Genomic DNA, 26,016 nt, shown 5'->3' on the forward strand with positions numbered 1-26,016 from the left:
TTTCTCATATCCAGAGTTGTAGAACTCTTAAAATTTAAAAAAATGACTTAAACAATGTGCATGAATAAATATGATGCATTAACAAAGTGTGTGTGCACACATATGCAGAAGCTCTGCACAGTTTGAACATACAGACATAGTTAAATCAGAACAAAATCTATAGACGAAGTCCCATTCACAGGCCAGGCCAGTGCATGCCAGACCAAGCAGTCCCAACATGGCGATGGAAACCCCATCCTCAGATTTTAGGGAAAGCCACGGTTCAACTCCCCAGCTTCAGCTGTGGAGATGCGGAACACCTTGTTCAATTTTGTTTATACACTTTCAACAACTGAATGCACCTTTTACGAACTTTTACAGACTTTATAATTCATACAAATTTTGATACATGATCTATGTGAAGCCTGATTATAAAACAACAGAGTAGACCTAAAAATAAACCTGGGGCAAGGTACCTATTATCAAACACAAATAGGGAGTGTCATCAGATGCTTTCCAGCTGTGAGGCATTGTCATAAACCACTAATAGATATTTCCTCATTCAATATTCATGTGAGATAAAATGAGATGTGCATATAATTATGCCCACTTCCTTGATGAAGAAATTAAGGTTCAAGATATAAAATAATTTGCTCAAGGTTCTGCATGTGCTTTTAATCCCTGTACTCTAATGGCTCTTCTAAATAAGTGGTGTATTTTTCAGAGTAATCATTTTGAGAGGTGTTATGTTTACTACACTGATACTTCTGCTTTTGCTAAAACAATAATAAAAAAAATATGAATTTGCATTTTAGAATCACCTTTCACATTGCTCTTGAATATTCTCAACAAACAGATATTTTGTTAAGAATGAATTTGAGGGGCTGCCCAGTGGCATAGTGGTTGAGTTTGCATGCTCTGCTTTGGCAGCCTGGGGTTCACGGGTTTGGGTCTCGGGCATGGAGCTACACACTGCTCCTCAAGCCATGCTGTGGTGGCATCCCACATGTAAAATAGACAAAGAGTGGCACAGATGTTATCTCAGGGACAGTCTTCTTCAAGCAAAACGAGGAAGACTGGCAATAGATATTAGCTCAGGGCCAATCTTCCTCACCAAAAAAAGAAAAACAAGAAGAATGGATTTGACTTTCCTTTAATATACTAAAGTCAGTTAGAGCAAAACTTGATAAACTAAATTGATAATTAATTTGGATAATGTTATTTTTTTGGTCAAAACCTACATTTATGAGTAGAAACTGTTTTGTGACCTTTAAGTTTGTTCAGAAGGCTGTTCCCAAAGAAGAGTTTCAAATGCTTGGTGAGCAGACACTCTTATAAAGGTGTGTACAACATCAAGTGACAATGTTTTGAATGACAATATATGTTTGAATGCTTATCTACCTATCTGTATCTATCTATCTATCTATCTATCTATCTATCTAGATCTATTTATCTACCCATCCACCCATATTTACTCAAAATTCCTAAAGGGAAACTAAAGAGCACGTATTTAGGAGTATACACACCATCACACTTGTCAAGGTCTTGCCCTAAGGTCTACTTCTGGAGGACACATCTTTTCTGCCCAGTCTCCTGGAGAGCAAGACATGATCATCCTTACTTGGCCTTGCATTCCCTAGTGCCTAGCGTTTATGTAGTACCACATCACTGATCCATAAATACTTGCTTCTGTGAAGGGATCCACCATGACAGGCATAAAAACTATTCCATGTTTTTCAACTAAAAATACACTAAAATATTTGGAAATGGATTCTTGTTACCTCTTCAGTAGTAAACATACCTAAAAAGGAATGAAGTTGCTTGCATCCCAGAAAGCATTTCCCAGAATCTGGGCCTCCTGCTTACAGTTCCAAGTTCTCCTTAGAGAGAAAGAGCTGCTACACTGCCACATCCTAAAGTAGGACTTATTTTTGAAATTCTTAGTCATGTTTGTTCTCAGAGTTTGGTCTACTGACATGTAGAGTGCCTATAGATCGTGTCTTTTAAGCCCAATGAATATTGTAAAACTTGTTCCATGTGTTGATTATTTTAACAAGCAAAACTGAATGAATAAGTTAAACCCACAAATCACTATTATTTGAACACAGTAATTGTTTTCCTTGGTTGATGGAATGAGATCTGGCTAAAGCTTTAAGCGGAAGAACTGAGGAAAGAAATTAGGTACCTTCAAGAAGTTAGTCTTACTTCCTGGAAGTTGCTTCTCTTCTGATTTTGCTGTCTCATCATGAAGTCTGGGGACAGGCTATTGGGTCTATTGCTGTGACACCATGATCCGGAGGTGGCACATGCGTTTTGTTCACGGACACAGGCATCCTATGCCGGCTAACCAAACAAATAACTTCACTCTAACGAAATGCTAACATTTCACTCGTTATTTAATAGTGATACAGAAGCTATCTACTCCTCTCCTGGGTGGCCCTTTCTCTCTTGCTTTTCCTTCTGTCAGCTGTGATGTAAATAGGTTCTTTTAGGTTTCTGTCAATGTGAGAGGAACTTAAGTTAATGACCTTCCAGTTTTCAAATCTCAGCACAAATTTCCACATTTTGGCTAAAAGTTGGTGAGTGCAGCTAAGTGTGTGTATTTTTCTATTTGCTGTGTATTTTTATTATTCTCTTCTGGACCTACATGCTTGTTTCAGTTATTTTGCAATCTCTAGTCTTAATCAGATACTGAATGGCTGAGAAACAGCCCTAATTATTGAACTCATTAATAGCAAGAGACAAGCTTTTTCTAGAAAGACTAATCAGTTAATAAAGGTAGTTCTCTATTAGCTTTCTTGTCTGAATTCTAGTTTACACTTCATTGATTAAAACTCACCCAGCCCCTCCTTCAAATCAACAAAGAAGTAAATGACTTTTGAAAGAATATCACCTGGCTAGAAGAATGAAATCTTGAGCCCTCAAATATCAGGGATAAAAAAATACGAGGAAAGAGATAAGAACGTCATAGGTAGAGGTGAATAATTCCATGCAAGAGGTAAGTCAAAATATTCTACTCAGAATATTTGACTTGACAGAAAGTCAGGCTGACTTAGGGAACATGTTTAAACTGTGCTTTGCAGAATGTGGTTTAAAGCCATTACTGAAAGTTGGGACAAATAAACCTCATAATTTGTTAGAGATTGGAAAATACAGGCAAGGCTAGCCTTGAGCAAAATGCTGGGGCAGAGAACTTTTTGATCTCATACTTCTCTGCAATTGCCCCTGCGAATGGGCTTGCCTCGTCCCTGCTGTCTATCACCCAGAGACCGTGATCTGTAACTGACAAGCTAAAATTTGGATGGTCCCAAAGGCTTGATGTATTATTGCTCTTGGTCATTTTTTGGAGATCAAGCATAGATTTCTTTGGCTCTTAAGCTAAAAGATGCTTCAGGGGCATAGCTGAGGAGATTCTTGGTTAGGATTCTATTTTATTTTTTTACATCTTACAAGTCAAAGCCACAGAGACATTACATTACGTGCCTCTGCTTTCAGAGAAGAGAAAATTCCCTCTGCTTCTCCTTTTTTCTCAAGTTCCACAAAGGAGTTAACATGCCAGAAATAGCTTGCACTTTATAGCCATTCCTTTAGCAACAAAGAAAACAGAAAAGGAGTAAAGCTCATGGTCTCTTTGCTTTTATAGTTATTTGGGAAAGTTATTTGCTTATATTTTTCTCTTCAGGAGAGTTTAGAAATCACTAGAGAATTGCTGTGTGGTTTAATGGACAGTGACTGTGTTTGGTAATCAGAGATGAGGGACTGAATTCCAGCTCGGCTGCTAACTCATTTTGTGATTGCTCTCAGTTTGAATGTTCTCATCTCTAATAAGGGGCCAATAGAATCCTTCTAAAAGGGTCCTTCTGAGCAGTAGACAGCCTTCAGACTTGAACTGCAACGTGTATTCTTCCTTGGGTCTCAAAGCTGCCAGCCTACCGCGCAGATTTTTTGATTTGCCAGACCCCCTAATAGCATGAGCGAATTCCTTAAAATAAATCATTCTCCCTCTCTCTCCTTCTTTCTGTTTCTCTCGAGAACCTTGACTAACACAGTTTTGGAAGTAAGACCCCTGACATCTGGCAGATCTTCATTAAACTCTCATTCTGTCACCAGATTCCTATGTGAGAGAAGGACGATGAGTACCTTTTTCCATTGCTCATTTTCATGTTCTTGGCTTGTGTCAGAGAGGCGGGAGATCTGGATAAACACTGGAACTCAAATAAGGCTTAGCAGTCAATAATGAAGTGCACGAAAGACCTATTGGACATCTACCAAATATTTGATTTCTACAGGTTGACCCAGAATTTGTTAATTCATGTATAGATTCATTTATCCATTTACTCATTCATATACTCAAAAAACATTTGATGAGTCACTATTATGTGGCAGACAGTGTGTTACTTGCAGACGATATACGAATAATCCTTTAGTGGAAAGATGCATAGGCGAAATGTGATAATGATCACAGCTAACATTTATTTGACAAATTCTTATAAAGTGTTATGCATTGTGCTAATTCTTTTACATGAATTATATTATTTACACCTCAGAATGACTTTGTGAGATTGTGATATTGTGATTGATAATAATAAGTATGTATTTCGTCTTAGACCCTGATCCTGGCACAGAGCTCTCTAAACCCTTGGAATTTCATAAGTGATGAGAGTATAAAAATGTCTTTTCTTATGCTAATGAAGTGACTTTTGGCAAGTGCTTAAGGATGACGGCTGGTTGCCAAGAGAACCAATTATGAGATTAGGGGATTGGATCTTTCAGTCCCACACCCCTGACCTACAGGGTGGGGGGATTGGCTGGAGGTTGGATCAACTGCCAATGGCGGATGATGTAATCAATCATGCTTGTGTAATTTAGCCCACATAAAAATCCAAAGGACAGGGTTTGGGGAGCCTCCTGGTGGGTGAACATGTGGAAATTAGGGGAGAGTTGTGCACCCAGAGATGTCGTGGAAGCTCTGAGCCCCTTCTCACATGCCTTGCCCTATGCATCTTATCCATCTGGCTGTTCCCAAGTTATATCCTTTTATAATAAATGAGTAACCTAGCAAGTAAATTGTTTTTCTGAGTTTTGTGAGCCAGTCTAGCAAATTAATTGAACCCAAGGAGGGAGTCACGGGAACCTCCAATTTTTAGCCAGTTGGTCAGAAGTACAGGTAACATCTGGTCTTGCAACTAGTGTCAGAAGTCCAAGAAGGAGGTCGTTGGAATCTCCTATCTATAGCTGGTCAGTTAGAAGCAAGGGCAATAATCTAGGCTTGTGCCTGGGGTCTGAAACGAGGGAGGATAGTCCCATAGGACTGAATCCTTAACCTATGGGATCTGACACTATCTCTAGGTAGATAGTGTCAGAATTAAGTTGAACTGTAGACACCTAGCTGGTGTCTTGAGAATTGCTTATTGGTATAGGGAACCACCCACCCACATTGGAATTGGTACCAGAACCTATTTAGAGATAGATGCTGTTATTACATCCATTTTACAAATGAGAAATAAGATACAGAGAGATTAAATAACATTTAAGGTCAAATAGTTTGTAGGTGTTATAGCCAAGAGTCTGAGGCCTCTTAGCCACTTCGATCTTAGCTGGGGGATATGGGACATATGTGCAGTTCTAAGCCTATGAAGATGAACCAAATTTCACCGGTGAGATCATCTTTGAGCTGGGCGGGTAGGAGGAAATAAGGGAGGACAGATTAATAGGGCCCAGGCCAGAAATAGCTTTATTGTCTATATCATCTTCTGGAATGATACAGGCAAATTCTGTGATCTGATCTGAGTATTAGAAAAGTAACTCTGGCAGCAATAGGTGAAAGGATTGGATGGGAATCTGACCAGAGATGAGGAGACAGGTGAGGGAACTCTCAATTGTCTGGGTAAAGTTGATGAAAGGCTGAACAAAGGCAGCAGGACTGGGAGGAAGGTTGAGATAAGTCAAAAGGGGAGATGAGTGTTTTGGATAATTTATTGGTTTGGGGGCTTGCAGAAGAGAGAGGAGTCCTGAGTGCCTGCTACTCCTCCAAACCATATTTCTATCTGGAGTGACCAGAGGAATGATGCTGCCATTCTCTGTAATAGTGACTAGGGACAAGGCATAATCTTCCACTGGGTAGGGGAATAGGAGGATATGATCAGTCCTGACTGTGTTAAGTTTAAGGAGCCCATGGACTCTGAGGTGGAGATTCCCTTAGTCTATTAAATATATAGATCCAGGCTTCAGAGGAAAGACTAGGACTGGGATATTAACGTGAGAATCATCAGCCTTCAGGAGGTGGGTTGGGAGGTACGTGGGGCCAGGGAGAGCGTGGACAGAGTGAAAAGAAGATGTTCAGGATTAGAAACTAGCAAATCCCAGTAATTTAAGAGTGAGCAGAGGGAGGAGACAACAAACGAGACAATGAAGAAACAACCAGAGAAATAGGAAGCAAAACACGAAGGTTTGTTGTCCTAGAAGGGGAGAAGCAAGGATGTCGCAATAGTAATGTTTATTAGTAATCTATTTATTATAAAAATATTAACAAAATCATCAACAATTACTGCAGTTTTGTGCCATGGACAGCAATGGTTGTTTTACTCACATTGCCTCACTGAGTCTTCATAACCATCCTAGTAGTTTGCTATTATCATCTCTAAACTGAGGCTCCAAGAAATTAAATGATAGTCAAAAATTACCAGAAAGTACCAGAACCAGGGATTTAACTCTAGGGGACCACCACTAAAGTCTTTGTGACTGACTGTTGATCAGAAATTGTAAGAGTAAAACAAAAAAGTTAAGAGCTAAAAGTGAATTTGATACGTAAGAAATGATGGAGACAAAGATCAGACTTCAAGTGGTTGAGGAGAAAATGGGAGTTTTAAAAAAGTGATAATCCAAGTACACTTCATAGCCATTTTATTGTAAAGAGGGGAGGAACAAGAGAAAGGCCTTCTATTTTTACTTACTTTCTTAGAATAACAGAGCTACGTCAACTAAAATGCAATTAATACACTGAAGAAATAGGGAGTTTGTTCAGAGGGTGACGTTAACAATTTCTGGAAGATAGTAGATAAAATACATAGAAAAAGTGAATGGCTTAACACATCTACTATGAGAGTGATACTAAATTTTTCCTCTGTAGTTAAATTCTATTTGAATATTTAAAAGGGTAATAAGTAGCTTTTGGTTGCTTTTTCGCTTTTTTCTTTCTCGTGGTTCTTAACCATATGAATGATGATATATTTGACTGCACTTTCATTATTTGTAATGATTTAATCCAAAAAAAATCTTCTATTGCTTGGTCAGTTGTCTCCCAAGTTTAATTTCTGTACATACAACCATGTATTTTGTTATAATGGAAAGATCTATGAGCTGACATCTTTCTATCAAATGCTTATAGAGTCTTCTCACATTTTAACAATTTCAATGGACAAAAGAATTTCTTTTCCTCTCAGATTTTCCCCCAACTGCTCAAGATTTTGGAATGGCTATATGCATGAAACAAATGACTCTTGTGACATTGGACGTTGAATGGCTTTACTTTCTCACACATTCTTGGAACATGTAGTATTTTTTCCGTACAGGGCCTATGACCTACAGATGGCTGTGTCAGATTCAATAAATTGAAAAAAATACAAAGATGTTCATTATTACATTATTCTACATTTTTTGTCCTATTCTCGTGGGATTGTTTTACGATGGCTAAATTGAGTAGTTGGCATCTACCACAAATGATTGGTGGCATAGGAGCTCGGCATATAGAAATTTATTTCAGCAGAATGCACTTCTAAAATGCAATTCATGTATAAACAGGGGAATCATAAATTTCCACAGAAAGTTGATACATATATACCTCAAAAGGGAAAATGTCTCATTTGACAGCGTAAAGACTTTTGAGGTAAAGCTATTACGAAAAGTTCCAAAATGGAGAGTGAAAAAATAGAATAAAATAATATTTTAAATCAAATAAATGGGAAGTTATATCTTAAAAATCGTGATTACTCTAGTAATAAAATATCTTTCACTTTTAAAATTACTTTTATATTCCTGGATGAACTCATTATAACACATACTTGGAAACCAACTGTTAATGCTGATCAATGGTGGAACAGAAATAAATAAAGTTTTGTGTTAAAGAAAGCTGATATCTTGGGGCCAGCCCTGGTGGCCTAGTTGTTAAGTTTGGAGCACTCTGCTTCAGTGGCCGGGGTTCAGTTCCTGGGCCTGGACCTACACCACTTGTCTGTCAGTGGCCATGCTGTGGTGGTGGCCCACATACAAAGAGAGAAAGATTGGCAACAGACCTTATCTCAGGGCAAATCTTCCTCAGCAAAAAAAAAAAAAAGCTGATATCTTCAAAAAGTCTTGAGATTCCTTATGGTTTTTTTGTTTTCTCTTCTGAGAAATGATACAATAACAGAGCATCAATGTCAGATTTGCCTAACACAATGTTTTCTTCCTGTTGAATAGTCACTCACTAATACCATGCCAAGAATTTTCTAATGGTGTTCCTTTGGTTTTGAAATATCTTCACAGCTAATGGATGTAATGGGGAGGAACCATAATAAAACTCCCACCATGATGAGGAGAAACATCAGAGGGTGGTAAGATAGTGGTTACGGTCAGGAGTTTCAGAGTTAAATAGATGTGGCTTCAAATCCTAAATTTTACTGTGTGATTCTGGGCAGGCTTGAGATTTTCTTTTAAATTTTTCAAAGCCTTGGTTTCTTCATCTGCAAAAAGCTGATATAATACTACTTCAAGCAGTAAAGTCTACCACCATAGAAAGAACTCAGTAAATGGCAAATTTTGGTCAAAACAAACGTCACATTAGCGGAACTGTGTTCATCAGGCTAACTGGGGTGACTTATTTTGGAGTCCCCTGAGGCAAGGCTATAGTAGGGATATTGGGATGCACATAGCCTTTTATGAGAGGTAGGGGGACGTGGAGTGGGAATACGAAGTTTCCTGAGACAGCCTAACTATTTGTTTGGTAACGGGCGGAAAGTTGGCAGCAGAGTCTTGGTTGAAGGAGAACTGGCCATTAAATAAGAAGCTCTTGTCCTGTTCCAATGACCACATGAGTGAAGAAATGAGAAGGCAGGAAATGAGGTGACTACTTGGGAGGATGGTAAACAGGATAGAATGCAGATAAATGGTTTGGAACTAAGGTGGTGGTGAAAGCAACTATCTACTGCACGTATGGAAGAAGCATGTGGAGAGTTGACGGCTGTGAGCTGGCCTACTGTAAGTTACAAACTATACAAATGTGTGTTATTAGTACTGTGACGTTGAAAATAAGGTGGACTATTGGAACATAAGGGCCAACATCATGAGCTGATGACCTGTGCAGTTGCACAGGACCTTGTACCTAGAAAGACCCAGTGCTTGGTTAAACGCTCTGATGTAGCCATCTTAGAATTCTCAATATTTTTGAACAAGAGGCCCCCATGTTTATTTTGCATTGGGCCCCAGAAACTTTGTAGGCATTCCTGTGTAGCATGCCTGTTTTAGATGAGCAGTTTTCAACTGGGGTGATTTCCCCCTACACAGACACTTGGCAATATCTGGAGTCAATTTAGATTGTCATAACTGACATCTATTGAACAGAGCCCAGGGAGCTTGCTAAATACTCTGTAATCCACAGTAGAGCCTCTCAAAGCAAAGAATTATCTGGTCCACAAAGGTCAATAGTGCTAAGGTTGAGAAATCTTCATTTAGTTTAATGGCAGTTTTATTAAAGGCAGATTTATCTGTGGATCTCTGGATAATATTATTGTTATCTAATTTTGGAAGGTGCAAAGTTAACTCATAAACTTCAGACGAATTAAGCTCCATAGAGTACCAAGTTGCACCTTTTGCATAACATTCCTACTAACGGAAGGAAGTATTTTTATAACCAAGTCAAGGCATCATAAAGTTGGACCAACTTGATGTCAGAGAAGACTCATTTGACTTGGCACCTATAATTAGCCCACCAGCAGCACCTGTGTAACTCTTATGCTCCTTGTTTTTTAAATCTGGCAAGGAAAAGATGGATTCTGGCTGAGCGGTCAAAAAAGTTTCTTTTCTAAGTGCCAAATCAAGCTTCTTGCTATAGTTCACTTCTGGGTCAGTTTCCTATGAGCTCAGAGAAAAGATCTCACTCTCCCTCGTTCACTGGTGAAAACAGTGCCCTGCGTAAAGTAAGGTTTTCTTCTTAAAGATTTTTGGAAAAAATGCTGTAGCATGTAAAGAGGGCCTTGTCGACTACCTGCTCTGTTGTTTTTGGTCATTTGTTCTTGTGGATTATAGAGATGGGGTCAAATAGCCTTGCACACTAGGTATTATTTGACATGGACCGAAATTGTAGGTTTCCTCCCTACGTAGGCAGGATTGCTTCAGCCACAGGGAAACTATTTTATGATCACAGATCTGACACCTACATCTAAGGGTCAGGTGAGAAATGTGGATATGTGTGGCCAGGGACATAAAAAGGAAACAGATGATAGGAAATGGATAGACTCATTAGCATGACGGGAAAAAAAACCATGAAATGCATACCTTAATTACTGTGGGACAATCATAGTCGATTTAGGCAAGAGAGCCAGCAGGGTTGTTTTTAAGTTTTAATTTTAGACCATGGAATTTTCCTTTACATTTCTCTCCCAGATGTTTTTTCCTACACGGCCTGAGAATTCTTTATCGCTCTTCTGGAAAGACTTAAGGATTAATTGCAATTAAATTACATTATATCTGTGGGAAATTTAAAGGTAGTCATGAACTCTCAGTCTGGTTTCTCTGCTTTCAAATTGTTTCTATATTGGTTGTTCGGACTCTGTAATCTCATTTGAACTGTAAAAAGTGATTTTCATGATATTATTATAATGACCATGTTTTATACACATCCTGGAACTCAAGACCGCAGAGACAGTTCACAAAGTCTGGAGTCTCTCAGGGTCTTCAACATCTGAAATGTTTAGTGTAAAGAGACATTCTACACATCAGAAGCACTTATTATTCCTGATAGACTCTTGGAAGTTCTGCTCTTTACATATAGTACAAACTAAGAGAAATGAAACCAATCCTCTTAAATGGAATAATTTTAATGTATTACTTAATTGTATTTTTTCCATGTGGACAAGTCAAATTTTGTTTCCTAAGAACATTTTATATATTTACAGTTTTTATAATATTTTTCATCCTAAAGGTACAGAGACCATAACTTACATTATGGTCTATCATGTTTTTTCTGAGTTAATTATAATTCAATTATTCTTGTCTAGGGAGATTCTTCCTCTCTAACACATTTTTTCTCAATGATTTAAAAAGAATGACTTCAGAAGTGTATTAGTCATGGTTTTCTAGAGAAAAAGAACACATAGGATATATATACAAGAGGAGATTTATTATAGGAATTGGCTCACACCTCTGTGAAAGCTGGGAAGTCCCACCATCTGATCTGCCTTCTGCAAGCTGGAGCCCCAGGAAAGCTGGTGGTGTAATTCAGTCTGAGTCTGAAGGCCTGAGAACCAGGCGAGCCACCCGTGTAAGTTTGAGTCCAAAGGCCCGAGAATCATGGTGTGGGGGGCGGGGGTGGGGTGGGGGTGGGGGTGGGTGATGGTCTAATTCACAGTCCGAGTTTGAAGGCCCAAGAATTAGGAGCACCTGTGTCCAAGGACAGGTGAAGATGGATGTCTTAGCTCAAGCGGAGAAAGTGAACTCAGCCTTTCGTTCTACTCAGGCCCTCATGGGATTGGATGTCCACCACTGGTGAAGGCAATCTTCTGTACTCAGGATACTGATTCAAGTCTAATGTCTTCTGGAGACAATCCCACAGATATAGCCAGAAATAATATTTTACCAGCTATCTGGGCATCCCTTTAGCCCAGTCAAGTTGACACATAAAATTAACCATCACAAGATGTTAAACTGGAGGGATAATTCATATAAGTCATTCCATGTAGGAAAAGGAATATGAAAAAAATGAAATATATTTTCTAAGATGTGTTCTGCCAAAATCCATATGTTGAATTCCTAACTCCCAGTACACTGACTATGACTGTATTTGGAGATAGTGTCTTTAAAGAGGCAATTAGTTAAAACGAGATGTTTAGGGTGGGCCCTACTCCACTGTGACTGATGTTCTTACAAGAAGAAGAGATTAGGACACATAAACACACAGAAGAAAGACCACGTGAGGACAAGGAGAAGATGGCCATCTGTAAGCCAAGGAGAGAGGCCTGGAACAGATCCCTCCCTCATGGACCTCAGAAGAAACCAACCCTCCTGCCAGCTTGATCTTGGACTTCTAGCCTCCAGAACTATGAGAAAATAAATTTCTGTGGATTAAGCCACTCAGTCTGTGGCATTGTGTTATGGCAGCCCTAGCAAACTAATGCAGCATATAAAATAGTATTGGGCATGGACCATGGCTTTTTGTTTATTTTTGATTTTCCAGCGCCCATTGCAGTACTTTACAAATAGTAGAAGTTCAATAAATGTTTCTGTTGCTCCATGTGACTATTTGGGATGAGAAAGGAGGATGTTTCTACCCTTTGTAGTTTAGATGACCAGATAGCTGTCAAAAGTTCATGTGTCATCTTCCACAGCTGCCTAAACAGGGTCTACATGTCCCCTGTAAGTGGGACGTTTGTTTATTCTTCCTTATCAGAGTATGCAGGGGTACCTCTTCCTGGCCAAAGATGGAAGATGCTCTCTCTTCTCTGCTCTCTTTTCCCTTCTGCCTCCTGGCTATCAAAGCCCAAGGCAACCTCTTACTGAAGATGACGGAACTTTCATCCACCCAAATCCCTAAGAGAGTGAATGAAGCAGAAGCATTTTGGTCACTCCTCATAGCCTTCTTGATAAAACATCTTCAGGGGACTGTTACTAACTGAGAAATAACCTTCCTGTGTTAAACCACTGAGATCGTATGGCTCCTCTGTAGAGCTGCTAGCATGCTCTAGGTTGTATAGAAGTTGTTATATGCCTTGGGTGCTGCTATGATAGAAACCTAAAATATATGGCGCTGACTGAGCAGTCAGGTAGCAATCAAAGAGAAAACTTACGCTGCAGAAAGAGCCACGCTCCGTAGTGGCAAAACATTGGGTGAAATTTTGCCCGTACTACATTGGAACGCCAACTACTTGTTTACCAAGCTTGCAGTGGAAAAAGTTTGGGAAAAGTCAGATATTAATAGCTTGTGTTGGTTGTCATTTTGCTGAGTTTAGCAAGTTATTACAAGAAAAGAGATGAGCTCAGGAAATAATTGGTTTGATTGAGAGCTTACATAGAAGAGAATAAAAATTGTGCAGGAATCTGGGACCTCTCAGGATTGGAAAAACCTCCATTGCCCAAAAGGGAAGAAATAAGGCCTAGAAAGAATTTAGTTGCAAGGACCCATTAAGATCACATTAAGATCAGATATTAAGTGTGGGTCTTCTCATCCACACTATTGGTACAGTAGCAATGTACACAGCACGGACTTGAAAAGGAGAGCCCTTGGGCCTAAGAAATGAGGACATAAATCAAGTTTCAGGATAATATCTAGAAAGAATTTTGCATATTATTACTGAAACATGGATGCAAAGAATTTGGGGTAGGGTTGCCAGATTTAGCAACTAAAACTACCTCCAATTAAATTTGAATTTCAGGTAAACAACAAATAATGTTTTAGTATAGGTATGTCCCAAATATCATATACTAGTACATGATAGTATACATATGTATATAGTGTATAGTATATATACTAGTTGGGTTATTGTATATATACTACTAGGGGTAGGGTTGCCAGATTTAGCAAGTAAAACTACAGGCTATCCAGTTAAGTTTGAGTTTCTGGTAAACAACAAATAACTTTTTACTATAGGTAAGTCCCAAACATCATATACTAGTATATATACTAGCAGTATACATATATAGGTAGATACATATAGATACATAATAGAATACATATATAGTATACATACATGTAGAATATAGTATACATATACATCTATATATGTATACTATCATATACTAGTATATGATATTTGGGACACACCTATACTAAAACACTATTTGTTGTTTACCTGAAACTCAAATTTAATTGGGTGTCTTGTATTTTATCCAGCAAACTTAATTCAGAGGCCTTCAGTCCTTTGAAGGGAACTATATTATGAAGAAGCCATGAGCCCAGACAAAAAAAAAAAATCCTTGAGTGTTGAAGCCTTTAAACACTTGGGCCCCACAAATTGCATGAGAAAGAAGTGGCTGGAAAATCTGAGAAGCCTACCAGGAGGGCAATACTTCCTAAAGCCGATTTCAGATGTGACCATGGAGAATAATTTTAAGGAAGAAACTCCCAGAGGTCAGGGCAAAGGGCTGCGGCAAACAATGAACAAGGACCTTCCTCAGGGTCTACTCAAGGAAATGCTTCCAGTGCCAGGGCATTAATACCTGCAGGTGGTTTTCCATCACTTCTGTGTATACTGCTGCTGAGTCTCCTATTTTTCCTTGTAAGGGATTACAGTAACCGTTGTGCTAACCCTGCTCCACCATTTTATATTGGCTGTAGGGAAATGAGTGGAGCCGGGATGACTACTTGTACTTTATGATTTCCTAGATCATGAGCAACCCTATCTGGACTGGCAGGTAGACATCCTAGACTTTGAACTGGATGGCACTTAAAAACCTTTGTTGACTCATTTGTGAGGTCTTAGGAGAAAGTGGAACCAGATATTTATCAAATCCACCATGCAGGGGGCTGGCCCCATGGCCAAGTGGTTAAGTTCACATGCTCCACTTCAGAGGACCAGGGTTTTGCTGGTTTGGATCCTGGCACGGACCTAGCACAGCTCATGGCTCATCAAGCCGTGTTGAGGTGGTGTCCCACATAGCACAAGCAGAAGGACCTACAACTAGAATATACAACTGTGTACTGGGGGGCTTTGGGGAGAAGAAGAAAGGAAAAAAAAGAGGATTGCCACAGATGTTAGCTCAGGCGGCAATCTTTAGGAAAAAAAAGAAATCCACCATGCTTATTTGTAAGTTCAGGGTGTACCTTAATAATACACTAACATGAAAACTGAGTTTTGAATAGGCAGAGCAGTTTTCTTCAGAGAAAAGGTCAACTTTTTTTTTTTTTTTAAGATTTTATTTTTTCATTTTTCTCCCCAAAGTCCCCCAGTACATAGTTGTATATTCTTTGTTGTGGGTCCCTCTAGTTGTAGCATGTGGGATGCTGCCTCAGCGTGGTTTGATGAGCAGTGCCATGTCCATGCCCAGGATTCGAACCAACGAAACACTGGGCCGCCTGCAGCGGAGCGCACAGACTTAACCACTCGGCCACGGGGCCAGCCCCAGAAAAGGTCAACTTTTTATCAAAACAACCGTCTTCTTAGGAATGACCAGAATCTGGCCACCAAGAGTTGGTGCCCAAATTACTCATGTCATTAAAATAGAACAAGGCATGCCCTGTCAATAGAACCCACCCAGGTTTGTTATAAATAGCCAGGATCCTACGTGGGCAATTTAATATCATTCCCCTAGAAGCCAAATCTTGTACCAATTTGCTCTAGGCTAGGAAGGTACTTTTATTTTTCTTTTAAGAGGAAAAATATGAAAACATAATTAGACAGTTTGTTCTTGGATATGTTAGATTTGGTGAGGCCAGTAAACTTTTTCTCTAAAGGGCAAGATAATAAATATATTTGGATTTGTGGATCATCTGGTCCCTGTCACATTACTCAATGTTGTATGTCATTCAAAAGCAGCCACAGACGACAGGAAGACACTGGCACTCCTAGGGTGCATTGCTTTAGCCTGATGGCTACATAGGACCATGGATGCATTTTAAATGAGGCATCTCAGTACGTAACAACGTAAGAAGACAAAGTATTATCTTAATCATCATTGCAATATACCAAACAAACATCACTTCCTGAAAAATAATTTTTAGCTAATCGGGAATTTCTTTTTACCCAAGAAATTCCTCCAAAGCTACTAAAACACAGGTCCTCATATAAATCATCTGTAGTAAGAAGAGGCTTAAACGCCTGGTTAGCTAAAGTCAAAGTAGAAAATTGTTTAGATTGACATTTCCTTTGTTTTTTTCTTTTTCTTTTTTTTGAGGAAGATTAGCCCTGAGCTAACATCTGCCACCAATCCTCCTCTTTTTGTTGAGGAAGATTGGCCTTGAGCTAACATCTGTGCCTATCTTCCTCTATACTTTATATGTGGGATTTCTGCCACAGCATGGCTTGACAGCAGTGCATAGGTCCATGCTTGGGATCCAAACCAGCGAACCCTGGGCCACTGAAGCAGAGTTTGGGAATTTAACTGCTATGCCACAGGGCAGGCCCCACTTTGTTTTTGTTTTTATTTTGTCTTTTGGAGTTTATGTAGCTCTACAATATAGTGTTGGATAGTAACCCACAAACTTTAGCATGTGTAAGAATCACCTGGAGGGGCTGGCCCTGTGGTGCAGCAGTTAAGTTCGCAGGTTCTGCTTCGACGGTCCAGGGTTTGATGGTTCGGATCCCAGGTGTGGACCTACACACTGCTTGTCAAGCCATGCTGTGGTAGATGTCCCACATATAAAGTAGAGGAAGATGGGCATGGATTTTAGCTCAGGGCCAGTCTTCCTCAGCAAAAAGAGGGGAATTGGCAGCAGATATTAACTGAGGGCTAATCTTCCTCAAAAATAAAAAGAATCACCTGGAGGGTTTGTCAACATACAAATTGCTGCATCCCACTATGAGAGATTCTTATTTTGGAGGTATGGCATGGTGCCTGGGAATTTGCATTTCCAAGTTTCTGAATGCTGCCATTTCAATAGAATCACCCAGGGAGAGCTTCACTTAACACCTACTTAAGAAAATTCTCTAGGTTTGGGACCTGGGTCTGCTAATTCTTAAAAATTCCACCCTCTGAGATCACAATATTCAACTGGATTTGAAATCAGTGGCTAGAATACATAAGTGGGTTTTTTTCCTTGGAACTTTTGTGGAATGACTGTTTCTGAAATCTTGCTTGTATCTGACTATCTGTAAATCTGACTATTAAGCATTAGAAATGGATTTCTGGAAGGACAATATCCCCATCTAATAAATTCACAAACATTGCGAAACTGCTTGTGATCTCAGAAAACTTTAAATCTCCCTCTTACCTCTTCTGTCTTTCCTGGACAAGGACAGCTGATGAGGAAGTCTGTTTTTCAAGTTCCTTCTTGAGTGTGATGATGATGAGAGTGATGACAATAATGAGAATGATTTAACAAATAAATAAATTAACACCTTTCTACACTTCTATTTACTAGTTCCCTGTCTGCCTGGATAAGTAGTAATTTTGTCTACTGAAGGACTGAGTTCATTTTGTAATATGTTCCATAATAGATTTTAGGACACTGATGCCTATATTAGATTTTTAGAGTCATGACATATCTTTTCCTCTGCTGTTAACCTAACTGGAAAGACCAACTGTGATTTCAAAACAGAGTCATATTAAAAAAGCACATGCATGTGATACCTGTGTATTTATGGGAAGTGGTAAAACAGAAGACAGAAATTGTGAAAGACTGGCTGTGCAATTGCATAACTTTTCTTCGAAAACAGCTATAATTCTTATTTTTTTATTACAAACATCATGTGATTTTTGGGGGAATTCAGAAGCTATAAACTATGTTCAAGGTTACTTTGTAAATTACACTTAAAAAATTTATTGTCTTTCATGAGCACATTCCACTTGTTCTTTTTTTCTTCTTCTTAATCATTCTCTTGAATAATTTAGGCTTTTAAATCCATTTTCTTTGAAGTTCAGAGTTCATTCTTCAAAAGTCTAAGTCTTTTCTCTTTGCCTTTTTTTTTCCTGCTTACCTCTACTGAGATTCTAAGTTGAATGGAAAACTACTGGACTTTCTTTGTAGGAAGTTTCTGTTTACAGGATCCATCAGTTGCTTATCTATTTGACTTTGACATTCCACTTGCAAGCAGAGTTATGAAAAAGCATGAGAACCTTCTGAACCCGGAAGGTTCTGATCCTTTTTGATAACTCTGACCCTTTAACATATATTTCGACTGATAATGACAAAGGACAATAAGAAAATACTGCATGCAAATTATTTATGTATTATTTTCAATGATTACAATCTGGTCTCCTTTAAACATCACCTGAGGGGAAACAGAGAGCCTGCCCATTTACTTTGTGACTTTTCTTATTGGAATCACGGAATTGTGTAGGTAGAAGTTTGGGAAAGTCCTACAGTATGACAGTAAGTTGAGCTTTACATCTTGATAACTTTGGGATAAATATAATTTTCTCTTTTTTTTTTTAAGGATGATTAGCCCTGAGCTAACTACTGCCAATCCTCCTCTTTTTGCTGAGGAAGACTGGCCCTGAGCTAACATCCATGCCCATCTTCCTCTGCTTTATACGTGGGACGCCTACCACAGCATGGCTTTTGCCAAACAGTGCCATGTCTGCACCCAGGATCGGAACCAGCGAACCATGGGCCACTGAGAAGCAGAACGTGCGAACTTAACCACTGTGCCACCGGGCCAGCCCCTAATTTTCAAAAGCATATTTTAAATTTTAATTTCTTGCCCTGACCGCCTCAAAATCATCTGGTCTGCAGATAATGGAACTGTCAATAAATGAAAATATGAAAGCCACATAAATAAAGGAAAAATATAATGCTCTGCAGAAAATGCAAGGCAGTCTAGTCCTTTGTCATATAAAAACAATTGATGATGGGTATTATACAGCAATGTGGTTTAGATTACACCACCAATTGTTCTTTCATGGGAGGGCATCCAATTAGGAGAGAAAACCCAGCCTCTCCATTATTTGATGTCTTACTCCTGCTGTCTTCATCAAATGCCTCTTGTTTAATGACTGCTCAATTATTATGAGCTTTACTGACCTTTCCTGCACACTTTGAAGATCTGTACAAACTGCCTTTCTCCTTTGCAATTTCCCTGCTTAGCATTTATTTCACTCTATCAGAACATTTGCTATTTCCTTTTCCTGTTCTCACTCCTTTCTTGTCACTGTCTTTCCATGCTGGTGAGATTACTTATGTCTCCATTACTCAAGCTACGCATTTTTCTACACGGCCCACATTCTTTGGCTGGCATGTGCTCCCAAAGAAAGGTCTTAAGTCACCCGGTTCACTAAAGGATGCCATTCTGGGCATCTAGTCCTTTGATGACTGACTTCACCACCTACTAGTGGGTCTGTGAGGCCTTCAATGGACAGATGATGAGCCTGGGAAAACTATTGCTTAAAGCAGAGAGAACTGGACTCAGAACCAGATAATATGGCAGAGCCCCAGCCTGTCACTGCAAGGAAGTTACATCAGTTGCCTTACCTTTAAATGATTATGATGTCTCCTTTGTGTCATTCTTGTGAGGCCTAAATGAAATAATGTCTGTCAAGTGCTTAGCACAGCTTTTGCATCATTGTGGGGGATAAATATCCATTGACTGATACCCAGAAAGATTGCATTTTGCCTGAGGCCACATGCTGGAGACTAGATCTGGGATCTGAAGGTATTTCACCTAAAGCCTGTTTATCCAAGAGGCATTGGCTTTTCCAGTCAAGCCTGTATTGAATTGCATAGAACATGGAAGCTGAGGAAGAATAGAGTGTAATATGCGCACACAAAAAGGAGACAGAAAGAGAAATGATGTAAGCCTTCATTTTAGATTCCCAGCCAGTTAAAAGAAATGAATAATGCCTTCCTGAGACAGATGATAAACTGGTGCAGACACAAATTTGAATTCTGAGAGAGGATCCTCAACCAATGGCCTATTTGCACAAAACTTCTTTCAAGTAAATTCAGAGGGATTGAAAATGTCGTGCCTTTTTCCAGTTCTGTTTGAAGGAAAGCAGGAGAAAGGATTAGAGAGCTCTTATCAGTTTATGAAATTCTCATCAATAGGGAGTAACTGATTGGTTCCTGGGTAGAAAATGATTGTAGGAACCTGGGGAGAAGAGACTATGCCATTTTATTGTTTGTAATAGCAAGGAGCTAGAAGGAAGGAGTGGTCCAATGTGAGCGGCCATCTTTAAGAAGGCGGGTTTTAAAATGTTCCGAATAAAGTAATTCCATAGCTTGAAATTCTGACATAAGATTTTTAATAGAAGAGATAAACTCAGAAATGAAACAATTTTAACTGTAATCACAGATGTTATCAACCCCAAAATAACAGGAGTTGAATAGTTTAAAAATGATATCTCTACAATGAAGTTATAGAAATAAAATAACATAGTAGTTAAGAGTGTAGACTTTGCAGCCAGACTGCCTGAATTGGAATCCCAACTCCTGTGCTTACGTGCTGAGTGATGCTGTCAGGTTACTCAACCTTTCAGTGCCTCAGTTTCCCATCAAAGAAGTAGAAGACATAATTTAACCTACATTTTTAGGGTTTTGTGAGAATTAAATGGGTAATACATGTAAAGAACTTACCGAATTTACTGGAGTTTGGTACGTAGCAAGAACATAAATACTAAGTACTATTTTTAAGGAAAAGTTACAGAATATGGATGGCAAAGAATGTTATAAAATTACTATCTATACACTAAGATAGTCAAAAGAGAGAGAACATCCCCAATTGAGCAGACTCATACAAACAATATTTTTTTTCCCATTATAACAATTCGATGAACAAGAAAGATAAACTTACTGTGTTCAGTAACACAGCACTGACAAATAGAAGGAAAGCAAATCAACTCCCATTTCTCTTGGGAATTATCTGATGAGAATGATCTGCCGAAGGAAAGGGATAGGAATGAACATAATTTAACCCAAGATAAATGAACACGAGATAAATAAACATCGAGGAGGCTTTAAACAACGAAAAGAGTTGTGTTTAGAACAAATTGTATATGATTTGATCAAGATTTTTATGAAAATGTGGAGATGGAAAAGGTTCTGGAAAACTGGAGAAAAATCAATGTCTTCCAGCATTCCAAAGAGAAGAAAGTGAATTCCATCCTGAGCAGTAGTCGTAGTTAGAGCGGGAAGAAATGGCAGTGGCGCAGCAGCAGCAGTAGTCACCGTGGTTAATATTAATTGTGTACTTGCTAAAGGCTGACCGTAGCACATGAAATCCCTCTATTAGTTTTAACTTCAAAAAATCATATAAAGCGTTTATTATTTACATCTCACATATTAGAAAAATAAAGCTGAAAGAAGTTAAGTAACTTGGGCAAGGTCATGGAACGACACAGTGGTGGAGCAGAAATAGAACCCAAGCAGCCTGACTCAGGTGTCCTTGTTTTAATCCTGTTCGGTACTGAAAAAATGCATTTAAAATTTTTTTTTTTTTTTTTTTGAGGAAGATTAGCCCTGAGCTAACATCTGCTGCCAATCTTCCTCTTTTTAGGTACAGTTAACATCTGTACCTAACGTCCTCCACTTTGTATGTGGGATGCCTGCCACAGCATGGCTTGATGAGTGGTGCTAGGTCCTCACCCAGGATCCGAACCAGTGAACTCCAGGCTGCTGAAGCAGAGCACGTGAACTTAACCCCTACAACACCAGGCCAGCCCCCAAAATACATTTTTTTTTTTAGGAAGATTAACCCTGAGCTAACATCCGTGCCCATCTTCCTCTACTTTATATGTGGGACGCCTACCACAGTGTGGCTGACAAGCGGTGCCACGTCTGCACCCGGAATCCGAACCAGCAAACCCCGGGCTGCCGAAGCGGAACGTGTGAACTTAGCTGCTGTACTACCAGGCTGGCCCCCCAAAATACATTTTTAAAGTGTATTTAATTTACATTTGCAGAGGCATGGTGCTACAGATTTGAATATAAGTAATACATAAGCTTTATTTAAAAATAATTTTGAGGGAAATAGAATACATAGTAACTTTTCAATCTGCTCTATTTCTTGCTAAGAAGTAATAATTTGATATTTGGGCAAGGTGATTTGACTTGCATGACCAAACATTTGCTTGGCATCTTTATTGAATTTTGTGACACTTTGGCATCTTTCTAACAGAAACTGATGGCATGCAAAACAGGGATAAACTGGGATCTTTACGCACAGTGTGAAGTTGATGCTTTGGCTTATTTGTTGATGATGTGAAGACTAGCAAATATATTAAAAGGACTGAACCCATTTTCTGATGTAAATTATCATGATGATATAAAAGATTTGGGAAATATTATATAAAAATCATTGTTTGGAAGTTGGTGGCCTGATTGCTCTCAAATTTGTTCTCTACTTTCCTTGCTCTGTGTTTATAAGAATCTCATTTACCAGGATCCCTTGCCTTTGGCTTGAGGGTAAGTGTTAGGAGGCCTGACGTCTATGAGTCTGGAAAACTATGTATGAAATTCTAAGTCGACAATCTTTCATCTTCTGGATCCTGTTACAGCTGTCCTTTCCAGCAGGGGCAGCCCATAGGTCAGAGCAGGGTGACCACCCCCCCCTCCTGCTTGCCGCACCTACACTAAGGTCTGAACCAGCTGTCTTGTTTTCTAAGAAAACATAGTTATCCTTCTCAGACCATCTCCATTTCTGTCCTCAATTTTAGCTCCCATGGAGGCTTAACAGTGTCTTTTTCTCTCTTCATTGTTCTCATACTTGGTTCATTCCCCACTGAGGCACCGATCAGAATAAGACAACTCAACGGCAGGAATTGCCTTATTCCTGTACGTAACACCAGCCTACAGCAGGACGACAAAAGTAAAAATATAAATGAATGCCTTTTTGTGTTGTTGAGGAAGATTCGCCCTGAGCTACCATCTGTTGCCAGTCTTCCTCTACTTTATATGTTTGTCTCCAACACAGCATGGCTGATAATTGGTGTAGGTCTGCGCCCAGAAGCCAAACCTGTGAACCCAGACTGTGGAAGTGAAGCACACCAAACTTAACCACTATACCATGGGGCCAGCCCCTGAACGCTTTTTTTTTCAACATTAACTATAGGTAACTTAGCCATGGTTTGAAATATGTTGTAAAGAGACTTGTGTCAAAACTGTGAGCATGAGGCCAGCCCAGTGGCTCAGTGGATAAGTGTGCACGTTCCACTTTGGTGGCCTGGGGTTCACCGGTTTGGATCCTGGGTGTGGACATGGCACTGCTTGACAAGCCACGCTATGGTAGGCGTCCCACATATAAAGTAGAGGAAGAGGAGCACGGATGTTAGCTCAGGGCCAGTCTTCCTCAGCAAGAAGAGGAGGATTGGCGGCAGTTAGCTCAGGGCTAATCTTCCTCAAAAAAGAAAAAAAAAACCTGTGAGCAGCCCTAGCAAACTAATACACATGATGAATCTTCTGCTTATCCTTCAAGTATCAGCATGGGCTGCCATCTCATATCGCTCTTCTGAGCTTCATGTCCATAGATGTAACTATTCTTCACGTTTCCATTAATACTGTACTGCTGAAAACCCTTTGAGGGTCCCATTGCTCTTAGGTTAAGATATAAACTCTTTCATGTTACATTACAGCAGTCTATCATCTGGACTCTGCCTTCCTGTCTGGTCTTGCTATGTGCCACACTCCATTCTTTCTGACCACCATGTTCTGGCAGTACCAAACTGCTGTACATTTCATTTCACAAATGTCCACTCTTCTTGTGCCTCTAAGTTTTTACACATGCTGTTTCCTCTGCTATGAATTATTTCTAACCCCTGTCCCACTTCTCTTACTCCTTTATTTGACTAAATTTTCTTTTCCCCCTGAGGAAGATTTTCCCTGAGCTAACATCTGTGCCAGTCTTCCTCTATCTTGTATGTGGGTCGCTGCCACAGCATGGATGCTGATGAGTAGTGCAGGCCCATGCCTGGGAACTGAACTTGAGTTGCTGAAGCGGAGTGTGCCAAACTTAACCACTAAACCACAGGGCTGGCCCATCTGGTTAAATTTTAACAATCGCTTGGTCTCAGCTTATACAATGTCCTCTTGGGAGATTCCCTTGATGCCTAATGATTGATTTACATGTCTACTGTATCTACTGTCATAATAGCACAAAAGACTTATCCCTCTAGTAGCACTATTCTCTTGTCTTTGTACCTCAAAAGATGATAAGCTTCTTGTAGCCAGGGATTTTTTTTTTTTACCATTGTATTTCTACAACTTAGTATAATACTAAGCTAGCAGCATGCAATAAATGCTCAAATTCTAAAGCATGTACACCTTTGTAAAGTGCTACCAGACTGTGCCAATCTCTACCATTCTGAATCCATTGTAATTCCAATATTGTCATATTTATGTATTTTACTGTTGGTCAAGGCTTTGTACAGTATCTTACTTTTCATGTGCCATTGTTGTTCAAACATTCAATTCACATACCTAACTCCTTAACAGTTTTATAAGAAAATAGTGTAGGCCTTACCTTTTTCATGTTTAATGCATAGTTCTAGTATAGTTCTTGGTATATCGTAAGCATTCATGATTTTCATTAAAAAAGAGAAAAAAAATAATCGCATATTTCTGCCTTGGTAACAGGGCTGAAATCTCCTTGGAATGAAGCCTATTTAGCCTGCTAGCAAAACTTAAAAACACATATCAAAGGGATAAAACTAATCTGTAAGTAACGTAACTGCTTTCCAAAACAAAGTTCACACTCTTTAAAGAAACACAAACAGACACTCAACAATCCAACTTCACAATATTCAACATCCAATCAAAAAATACTAAACATTCAAAGACGCAGGGAAATATTACCCAGAATAAGGAGAGCAATCATGCAACATAAACAGATGCAGACGTATTTGTAACAACCACATTTTCTAGTTTCTGTTTCCAATGCTTTGACATCTTGGGGCCCTGCTGACCCTGGAGAGACTGACCCTCCCAGAGTCAGCCACCACCTAGAGATGGTAAAGGGCTCCTCTGCCAGCCTCCTTTCACATGCAAATCAACCAATCCAGAATCCATATCGCAACCACTTTCTTTATCTGTATTTCTCACTCAGGGCCACTATCCTTTGTCCTCATCACACCAGGGCCACATACTCAACAACCAGGGACAACTCCTAGTGCCCTAGGGCCTGTTGAAATAAGTCAAACTAGCCAATCCCAAACCTGCGAACCTTGCTGGCCCCATTTCCTCCTACAGAAACCAAGAAGAAAGGCCCTAGCCCACATTTTCCCCTCACCCCCTCTGCATCCTGGTCGACACTTTGTGGCCCCCTCATGGAGTAACATGTCCCCCTCCTCGAGATCATGAATATAGCACTCTCCTTTCAATGGTCATCTTCTCCTGATCTGTTGCTCTTGCCATACCTGAATAATAATAAGATCTACATTTTAAAACAATGTCAGAGATGATGTAATTACACATTTCAAGACAGCTTTTAAAACCATATTCAAGTACCACAGTATTTAAAAGAGAGCATAAACATAATGAGAAGAAGAGAGGAGAGAAGAAGAGAGAAGCAGAGATTTAAAAAATGGAAATAGTAATAGAATCTATCCAAAATGAAATACAGAGAGGAAAGTCTAATAAAAACGAACAGAGCCTCAGTGACTTCTGGAACAATATTGAGTGGTTTACCATCTGGGTGATGGAAGTCTCTGAAAGGGATGGAAGCCAGAACAATATTTAAAGAAATAATGACCAAAACTTTTCTAAATTTGATGAAAACTATCCAGTCATATTTCCAAGAATTTCAATAAACACAAGGCAGGACAACATACATGCACACAGAAAAAAGGAAATAAGCTATTATTATACAAGGCTGAAGACTTTTCTGTGTGCATGTATCCTGCACACAGAAAAAAGAAAGGAGGAGAAGAAAGAAAGAAGAGAGAAAGAAAAAAGAAAGAAGGAGGGAAGGAAGGGGGAGAGAGAGAGAGACAGACAGAGAGAGAGAGAGAGAGAAAGAAAGAAGGAAGGAAAGAAAGAAAGAAAGAAAGAAAGAAAGAAAGAAAGAAGGAAGGAAGGAAGGAAGGAAGGAAGGAAGAAAGAAAGAAAAAGAAAGAAAGTAAGAAAGAAAGAAAGAAAGAAAGAAAGAACGAAAGAAAGAAAGAAAAAGAAAAAGAAAGAGAGGGAGGGAGGGAGGGAGAAAGGAAGGAAGGAAAACCATTAAGCCTTGTTATCAAATTACTAAAAACAATGATAGAGCAAATCTT

The sequence above is a fragment of the Equus caballus genome, chromosome 26, assembly GCF_041296265.1.
Source record: "Equus caballus isolate H_3958 breed thoroughbred chromosome 26, TB-T2T, whole genome shotgun sequence".
Lineage (NCBI taxonomy): Eukaryota > Metazoa > Chordata > Mammalia > Perissodactyla > Equidae > Equus > Equus caballus.